The sequence below is a fragment of the Suncus etruscus genome, chromosome 7 (assembly GCF_024139225.1).
Source record: "Suncus etruscus isolate mSunEtr1 chromosome 7, mSunEtr1.pri.cur, whole genome shotgun sequence".
Classification (NCBI taxonomy): domain Eukaryota; kingdom Metazoa; phylum Chordata; class Mammalia; order Eulipotyphla; family Soricidae; genus Suncus; species Suncus etruscus.
This window is the reverse complement of record NC_064854.1, coordinates 31,054,419-31,063,752: the sequence shown is the minus strand read 5'-3', so window position 1 is coordinate 31,063,752 and position 9,334 is coordinate 31,054,419. Positions and strand designations below refer to the sequence as shown.

The window sequence follows — 9,334 nt, the reverse complement described above, 5'->3', positions numbered from 1 at the left end:
GTTTGTTAGTTTGGGGCCACACCCAGCGATGCACAAAGGTAATTCCTGGCTCTGTGCTCAGGAATCATTCCAGGTGGGATTGGGAAACTTTATTACAAACTGTGGGATTGAGCCCTGTCAGTCAAAGTGACTGAGCTACTCAAAGGTTCTACTCAATGTGCTGTTGCTCCAGCCCCAAGATGTAAATTTTTCACTCAGATATTTCTACTAGATGATTGGGGGAGTGGATTGTGAGTTTGAGGCCTCAACCAGTGGTGATGTTCAAGGCTCATTCCTAGCTCTGTGCTCAGGGAACACTTCTGGTGGTGGTACTCAGGGGAATTATGAATTGGGGATATTGAGAATTGGGGATCAAAGTGGAGCTAGCCACACATAAAAGTGTTTGCTATCTCCTGAATATTTCTCTGGCACCAGATACTTTTAAATTCACATTTTTTGTTGCCCTAAAATTGCCAGTATGGTAACTGCTTCTTAGGGAGTCTCAGAGGTAGGTAGGTAGGTAGGTAGGTAGGCAGATAGATAGATAGATAGTAGATAGATAGATAGATAGATAGATAGATAGATAGATAGATAGATAGATAGACAGACAGTCAGACAGATAGACAGACAGCAGATAGTTGTTAGACATATTGGTTGTTAGATACTAAGATTTTTATAGTCTTTTAAAATGACTACTGAATTCAGAGCTCGAGTAAAACTTCACTTGCTAGCATATCAGTTGTGTTTGAATTTTAATTATATCATCATACATTGAAACTTACTCTAGTTAAATTGGAGCTATTATGAAGTAGAGAATATAGTGGGACTTTATATGTATATACTTTACTTTTTGTTTTGGTGCAGGTAAGAGTGTAATGGCTAAGTGCCTTATCACATTGAGCTGTCTCTGGCCTCATTTAGGAACAGTTCTGAATAGTTCTTAAAGACGAAGCATAAATTAAACTCAATAAAATGTCTTTCTCTGCTTTAGTGAAGGCTATTCCTTTTATCTCAGCATTCTAAGTGGTTCATTTTTATACTTATGTAGATTTGCCACCTGAACTAGACTTAGACATGGCCCCAGAGGAGGATCAAGAAGGACTTGATGAACATGAAAATAACCACTTGCAGGTAGGTGAAATCTTTTTTAAACTTACACTTCTGATTTTATATTGTTCAATATCTTTAGTAATACAGCATAGCATAAGTGAAATTATGTTTCGTGTTAGTCTTTTAAAGTGTGATCATGATTTAATATTTACTTTTTTGAGAAGACGAAGTGATAATAGAGCGGGAGACACTTTCCCACTGAGCCCTATCCTTGACTCCTTAATATTTGATTTTAAAACGACTTTAACGAGTTAAAACTTACACCATTGGAGAGGACCTACTATTTCACAGGGTTGCTATTTCACCTTGGTTTGATCCCACGCTCCCCATATGGTCTGATGAGCCCTGCCAGGAATGATCCCTGAGCACAGAGCTAGGAGTAGACTCTGATCATAGCCAGATATGGGCCCAAAACTAAACAAAATCCAGGGCATCATATTATTAGAATATACAGTGATTTTCATGGGACCGGGTAGGTGGCGCTGGAGGTAAGGTGTCTGCCTTGCAAGCGCTAGCCAAGGAAGGACCGCGGTTCGATCCCCCGGTGTCCCATATGGTCCCCCCAAGCCAGGGGTGATTTCTGAGCACATAGCCAGGAGTAACCCCTGAGCGTCAAACGGGTGTGGCCCAAAAAACCAAAAAAAAAAAAAAAAAGAATATACAGTGATTTTCAGATCAATATTATCCTCGAAATTGAAATAAAACTTTTTCTAAGTATTACTACTTTTTCCAATTTTATAGTTCCATACATAATTGAGGAGGTAACATCAAACACTAAATCATAGGATGAAGCAGTGTAAATTAGGAGTAGTGAAGCAGGGAAGTCTCTATGTTGGATTTCTGTGATAGGGGCAATCGGTAGTGATTCCAAATTCACAGATGCAAATTGCCAGTGATCAATGCCAAGACTCTTGTGATCTCTATGTGAATACCTTTGGAGTCCCTAGATTTGGGGAGCATATTGGATCATAAATTGATTATCAATAAGTTGATAAGTTGATAAGTAATCACATGTACCAGGATGGGGCCTTCGTGCTTTGTTCTTTGTATATGAACAATGACTTTAGGGATGGGAGAGACAGAACAGCATGTCAAGGTATTTGCTTGCATATGGCCAACCCAGGGTTGATCCCTAGTACCCCTATATGATTCACCAATCCCTCCAGGAGAAATCCCTGAGTATAAAATTTTACATCAACTCTCACTAGTGTCTATTAAAATATATTAGAACTGGATGAAAGAAGATAACATTTGACTCTTCTTGGGGTGTGCAAGGTTGGGTCACAGCCAGCAGTGCTCAGGGTTTACTCCTGGTTCTTTGCTCCAAGGTTACTCCTGGCAGTGCTTGTCAAGGATTGAACCAGAGTTGGCTGCACGCAATACAAGTACCTTACTTGTGGTACAATGATAACTTTTGATGCATGGTACTATCCTAATACATAATTTGGGCTACATTTGAAACTTGCTTTTTTCTACAATGTTCCTTGATCCTGGATCATAATTTTTAAAGAGCCTGCATTCCACTTAATTGACTTTGAAGTGTACTTTTGGAGTTTGTGGTGACGTTAGGTTACTGTTTATGTTTGGACACACCTGGGTGTTCTAGGGTGTTGCTCAGGGGACCTTGTAGTGCTGAGATTGGTCTCAGGAGGAAAAATATGTACTTTAGTTCTTTGAGCTTAGTTTTTTTAGATTGAGGAGAGTTTTTATTTTTAGGGAAAAGACTTTGCAATACAAAAAATGATCTAATTAGATCTCAGCTTAACAAATGTTTGATTTAGCCCAATAGTCAGAAAATTATATTTGCTCTGCATTTTTCCTATTTTGGGGGTCTGACAAATTCTATAGTCAAATGACTTATGAGTTTATAAACATAGACTATAAAGTTTTACAGTTAGATTTGAATTGTTTGCTAATTGCTCTTTATCTGTACTTGATTAACCTAAGGATAAAGTTCTTTTACAAACATGCACCCTGGCAGAATAGACATCTGCAAATCAGACCAAGCAAATTAGCAATGCACTTTTTTTTTTTTTTTTGGTTTTTGGGCCACACCCGGCAGTGCTCAGGGGTTACTCCTGGCTGTCTGCTCAGAAATAGCTCCTGGCAGGCACGGGGGACCATATGGGACACCGGGATTCAAACCAACCACCATAGGTCCTGGATCAGCTGCTTGTAAGGCAAACACCGCTGTGCTATCTCTCCGAGCCCAAGCAATGCACTTTTTTTTTTTTTTTTTTTTTTTTTGGTTTTTGGGCCACACCCGGTAATGCTCAGGGGTTACTCCTGGCTATGCGCTCAGAAGTCGCTCCTGGCTTGGGGGACCATATGGGACACCGGGGGATCGAACCGCGGTCCGTCCAAGGCTAGCGCAGGCAAGGCAGACACCTTACCTCTAGCGCCACCGCCCGGCCCCAAGCAATGCACTTTTACATCTGCAAAAAATGTCTCAAGAACCAGAAATGAATAACGATTGTGATAGAGAGGCTATGAGTGTGTGTTCAGAACTTGCCAGTACGCAAAAATATGAGGAGATCTGGATCAAGCAAAACAAATTAGACTGGGAAGCTAAATTAAAACTCATCCCAAATAAGTTAAAAAAAACCAGTCTGATCATGAAAAATGTGAAAGTACTGCTTGCCTTGAGGAAAAGCCACAAAACTCCAAAGAAGGAGCAAACTTGAAGGAAATATATTTTGATTTGATAATGTACTTGTTTGTGAGGAAAAAGATTCATTTGGAGTCTTGGTCCTTTTGGCAAGCCAGGCATTTCCTGAACTGGAAGAGCCCAGATTGGAAAATGTCTTCCCATCTCCCTCTTATTTGGGTTAGCAGTTAGCTTGCCAGTCCTCTTCTGTGCATTATCTCAAGGAGAACAATGCAGACTGTGAAAATGGGGCCGAACCAGACACTGACCGTGCTAGCAAAAAATGAGGAGAGCTTTTATAAGGGTACAGGAAATAGAAAAGTAAGGAAGCCAGTAGTTACTTCTGAAGTAAAAGAAGATGACTGCTGTGTGAACCAAACTCAAACTAATTAGCAAGTAGACATTGGACATTTTTCAGTCTGGTGTTTCAAAAAGCATTTTTGATTGGGGGCTGCCCCACACCAGTACAACAAAACACATGATTCAAATAAAAACACACACAGTTTCTACGGAGACAGACTCTTGTCATGAAACAGAACCAATACAAGACTAGTCCCAGATGCCACTCTGTGCAAATAATTACGGTGTGAGTAACTATAAAGACATGAATCTGGTATTAGAAAATGGCAACTCTTCTCCCCCATATAGTTAGTTACAGAACCTCAAAAGCATATATAAGTGGAGAATTACAGCAAGATATACAAAGGTTTACGAATGAGATAGGCATCTTACAAGTGAAATTTCTGACTTTGGAAAGAGTGAGAGTTCGACTGCAAAAAGAGGTAGAGGTGTTCTTGCTGCTCTTTGTTTTCCCCTCTGTCAGTCATCTGATCTGCTCTGGTTTTTTGACTTACGAAAAAACTCTTCTATAAAACGGGCTTGTTTGAATCTAATTATGTTTCTTTTTTTTTCCTTTTTTTTTTTTGTGTGTGTGGTTTTTGGGTCACACCCGGCAGTGCTCAGGGGTTACTCCTGGCTCTATGCTCAGAAATTACTCCTGGCAGGCACCGTGGACCATATGGGATGCCGGGATTCGAACCGATGACCTTCTGCATGAAAGGCAAACACCTTACCTCCATGCTATCTCTCCGCCCCCCCTTTTTTTAAATTATGCTTTGAAATAGGTGAAATCCTACTTGGAAATAGGTGATAGCTTATTAAACATTCTAAGAATGTTCAATGTTCAAGAAACATTTTTAGTTTATGTTCAGGATTAAACTCTCATCAAACTTCCTTAAAATGGGAAAGAACTGGGGCATAAAACCAAATGGAAAGGAAACATTAGATACCTTATTTTTCATCCTATAAGAGATACCTGACCATAGGTACACATAGTTTTTAGATGCTCTCTTCTGCTGCACTCAGGCTTCAGTTCTAGGTGGCATTCGCTCCATAAGAGGCACTTTTGGGTGTGTGTGTGGAAAGTGTGTCTTATGGTACGAAAAATACGATAAATAGTCTCAGTCAAAAGATTATATGTAGGGGCCGGAGAGATAGCATGGAGGTAGGGCGTTTGCCTTTCATGCAGAAGGTCATCGGTTCGAATCCCGGCGTCCCATATGGTCCCCCGTGCCTGCCAGGAGCAATTTCTGAGCACGGAGCCAGGAATAACCCCTGAGCACTGCCGGGTGTGACCCAAAAACCACAAAAAACAAAAAACAAAAAAAAAAAAAAAAAAAAAAGATTATATGTATTGTTGGGGCTGGAGAGGTGTCTCAAGCAGTAAGGTGTCTGCCTTACCTGCACTAGCCTAGGAAGGACCATGGTTTGATCCCCTGGCATCCCATATGGTCCCCCAAGCCAGGAGTGATTTCTGAGCACATAATCAGGAGTAACCCCTGAGGGTCATTGGGTGTGGCCCAAAAACCAAAAACCAAAAAAAAAAAAAAAAGAAAGAAAGAAAGAAAGAAAGAGAGAGAGAGAGAGAAAGAGAGAAAGAGAGAGAGAAAGAGAGAAAGAAAGAAAGAAAGGAAGGAAGGAAGGAAGGAAGGAAGGAAGGAGGGAGGGAGGGAGGGAGGGAGGGAGGGAGGGAGGGAGAGAGAGAGAGAGAGAGAGAGAGAAGGAAGGAAGGAAGGAAGGAAGGAAGGAAGGAAGGAAGGAAGGAAGGAAGGAAGGAAGGAAGGAAGGAAGAAAGAAAGAAAAGATTATATGTATAGTGCATTAGCATGTGCAGGTTTACCTGATTTTAGACCACACCTGGAATTCCAGTTTGGCTACTTAGAGAAATTTTAATATTAAGTAGATATAGGCTCTTTATTTTTCTGTTTCATCACTCTGGTGTGGTTCTGTTAAGTGAAACTTTCTCATTACCTTAATTATGGTAATTTCTGACATACAGGGAGTAAAAAAATTTAGTGTTTCATGCCAAAACAAAGAAAAACAGGATTTTGAAGTGCTTTAAGTTTTAAGTATTGCCCCCAACTTAGTGATAACATCTGTAGTTGAGTCTTTCTCCTCAACTAAGCCACTAAATGTCTTTGCTACAATCACTCTTCCTTTATCTGGTTAATGTGGTGATTATATGTGGTAAGCTATTTGATCACCATATATCTGATTATTTATGGTAAACTACTTGATTCAGAGCTGTAGAGTTGTTATTTCCTTTGGCTCCACAGTATATTAGGTGATGACCTGTTAAGGCCTCTTATTTATTTTTGTTTTGTGGCCAAGGATTACTCTTGGCTCTGCACTCAGGCATCAGTCCTGGAGGTGCTGGGAGGACCAAATGAGATTTTAGGCATCATAGTGCCCTATCTACTGTCCTATCGATCTGGCACCCCCTTTAGGAGCTACTTTTTTTTTTTTTTTGGTCTTATTCTTTTTAGATAATTAGATGAAAAGAGACCATTACTTCGTACTGTATAGTTATCTCATTGTATGGATGTTTTGAATGTGAAATCTAAGAAACACAATTTTCAGATTTTTTCTAGTAATTTATCTATTTAACTTTGAAATTCATTTAATTATTTTTTAGCTTTTGAGTTGTACTCGGCAGTACTCAGAGTGCTTGGTAGTGATGGAGAACTACATAGGGTGCCAGGTATTGAGCCTGTTATCAGGCATGTACAAGGCAAGTGCCTTACTGGCTGTACTCTCTCTCCAGTATCATATTTTGTTCCTTTTGTTGTAGTAACCTTTGGTGAGAAACATGACTTTTTTTGATATCCAGGTCAAAATGAAAGAACAAATTTTAAGAAGTAACAGGTGAAGTAGTAGCTAAAGGCAGAAGGGGTTCCTCTCTTTTGTTAGGGAGACTCCAGCTGTTACCCTTCTGCTGACTCTTTGTGTCTTTGTTCCTTTTTTTTTTTTTTTTTTTGTCTTTGTTCTTTTATGTTTGTTTCTGCCAGTCTAATGAAAGGTAAACTAAGCACTGAAATCTCTTTATACAAGAAAATAAGGAAAGACTGACCCAAATGATGAATTTATTGAAACCAAACCTGTGTAATAAAATAATAGTAATTGTTCAGTAATAATATTTTATTAAAGGTTGATGAAGAAAAGAAGAAAAACAAAAACAGTGAAATGAAGGTATCAGAAAACACCTATGAAGGTGCTGCTACTGGGTTAGTTCAACCCATAAAGAGCAGAAACACTGTTCTCCAGGAATTTCCTATTTTGAAAAATGAAGAGTCTGACAGGTAAAACTATCTAGTAATATTTAACAGTATTTAATTACTATTTTCCTTAAAAACAAGTTATTAATTTTTGGTCTGGGGCCGCACATGCTGCTTTCGTGGCTACTCACTCACCTGGTTACTCCTGGCTCTGCACTAAGGAATTACAGTGCTTTATGGGAGGCCAAGGATCGAACCTGGGTTCACATCATGTAAGGCAAATGCCCTACCTACTGTACTATTTTCTGGCCCCTGAAAGCAAATTCTTCTTTGAAATAATATCATGATTAAAATATGGAGCAGGAGCAATAGTACAGTGGATAGAGCACTTACCTTACAAGTTGCTGATCCTAGTTTTATCCCCAATATCCCATATGTCCCTGAGCACCACCAGTAGTCATTCCCGAGCTCAGAGCCAGAGTAAGCAGTCAGCACTGCTGGGTATGACACCAAACTAAACTTAAAAAAATTGTGATGCCTTAAACTTATGAGTAAGGAAAACAACAACCCAGGGTGATGCCTGGGTCCTCACTGCTGGTGTAAGACAAATTTTGCACTGGTAAAGGTCACCCACCAAGTGACTTTGCTGGATGCCCGCATGGCACGATCTGCCCAACCCTCTAGTCTTAGCCCAAAGAGCAGAAGTTGCAGCCAGGGGACTGGGGGTGGACTTTGGGCGAGTCCATGTCAATTTTAGGGTTAAGGGATCTAGGCTATTGATTATTTTTTTTTAATTATGCAATTTTTTATCAGGTGTACCCAGCAATATGAGTTTTATAATTAATTAAAAAAATTGTGGTTTTTGGGGGCCGGGCGGTGGCGCTCGAGGTAAGGTGCCTGCCTTACCTGCGCTAGCCTAGGAGACGGACCGCGGTTCGATCCCCCGGCGTCCCATATGGTCCCCCAAGCCAGGAGCGACTTCTGAGCGCATAGCCAGGAGTAACCCCTGAGCGTCACCGGGTGTGGCCCAAAAACCAAAAAAAAAAAAAAAAAAAAAAAATTGTGGTTTTTCTAGAAAAGCTCAAGTTTGTTCAGTATCATAAAAATTAAACTAACATGTTGATTTTTGAGGCTGGCACAGAGAGTAGGACACTGCTAGCTTACGTGTGTCTCATCTGGGCTCAATCTCCCACATTCCACACTGTCCCCTAGGCATCACCAGGAGTGATCCCTGAGTATTGCCAGGTGTGACCCCTCCAAAACCAGTGGACTCCTTTTTTTTCCTATTGATTGATTGTCTTTTTTTTGTTTTGTTTTTGGCCATATTTGGCCACGCTCAGGGTTATTCTTGGCTCTGCACTCAGAAATCGCCCCTGGAAGGGTGGAGGCCCATATTGAATGACTGGAATCAAACCGGATTCCTCCTGGGACATCCACATGCAAGGCAAACGCTCTGCCGCTGTGCTTATCTCTCCGGCCCAAGTGAATTTCTTTTTAAATATCTTTTTAAATAGAATAATGATACTTATTTTACTAATAACAATGACCAGGAAAGCAGTATTGTTTTACATTCTTTATTTTCTTTGTGCACATCCACTTGTGCACAGAGTTACCTCCTGGCCTTGTCCTCAGGAATTACTCCTGGTAGGCTCAAGGGATTACGGTGTTTGATGGGCTGCCAGGGATCGAACGTGGGTGACCTCATGCAAGTCAAATGACTAACCTACTGTGATATTGTTCTGGCCCCAGAAAGTCTTGGTTTATTCTTTTAAACACCATTGTTATTTTTTTCAGCTATTTAATTTTTATTAATGCCTTCCAGACAATGCTGAGGAGAACCAGAAGAGCCCCTCCCAGCAACTGTCAAATAGTTGAGTCGGCAGGTCACCATGAAGTCCTGAGTATTTGTATTTCTGAGGTGCCAGGAATTACCTGGAACACCCTAGTGATGCTTGGAATCTTTAGGGCTACACTTGATGGTGCTGAGGGGTCTCCTAGGCTCTACCCATTGGTGCTTGGTAGACCATGTGGGCATAGGGATAGA

The 9,334-nt window shown here is 40.6% G+C and overlaps 1 protein-coding gene and 1 pseudogene across 1 annotated transcript in view; one reads left to right on the top strand and one right to left on the bottom strand.

Annotated features, from left to right (window-relative positions):
• The window catches only part of LOC126014220 (ankyrin repeat domain-containing protein 26-like), a 263,129-nt gene that overhangs the window by 29,097 nt on the left and 224,698 nt on the right, over positions 1–9,334 (bottom strand). The gene's annotated exons all lie outside the window — the stretch shown is intronic.
• LOC126014949 (uncharacterized) lies at positions 7,825–7,939 on the top strand (annotated as a pseudogene).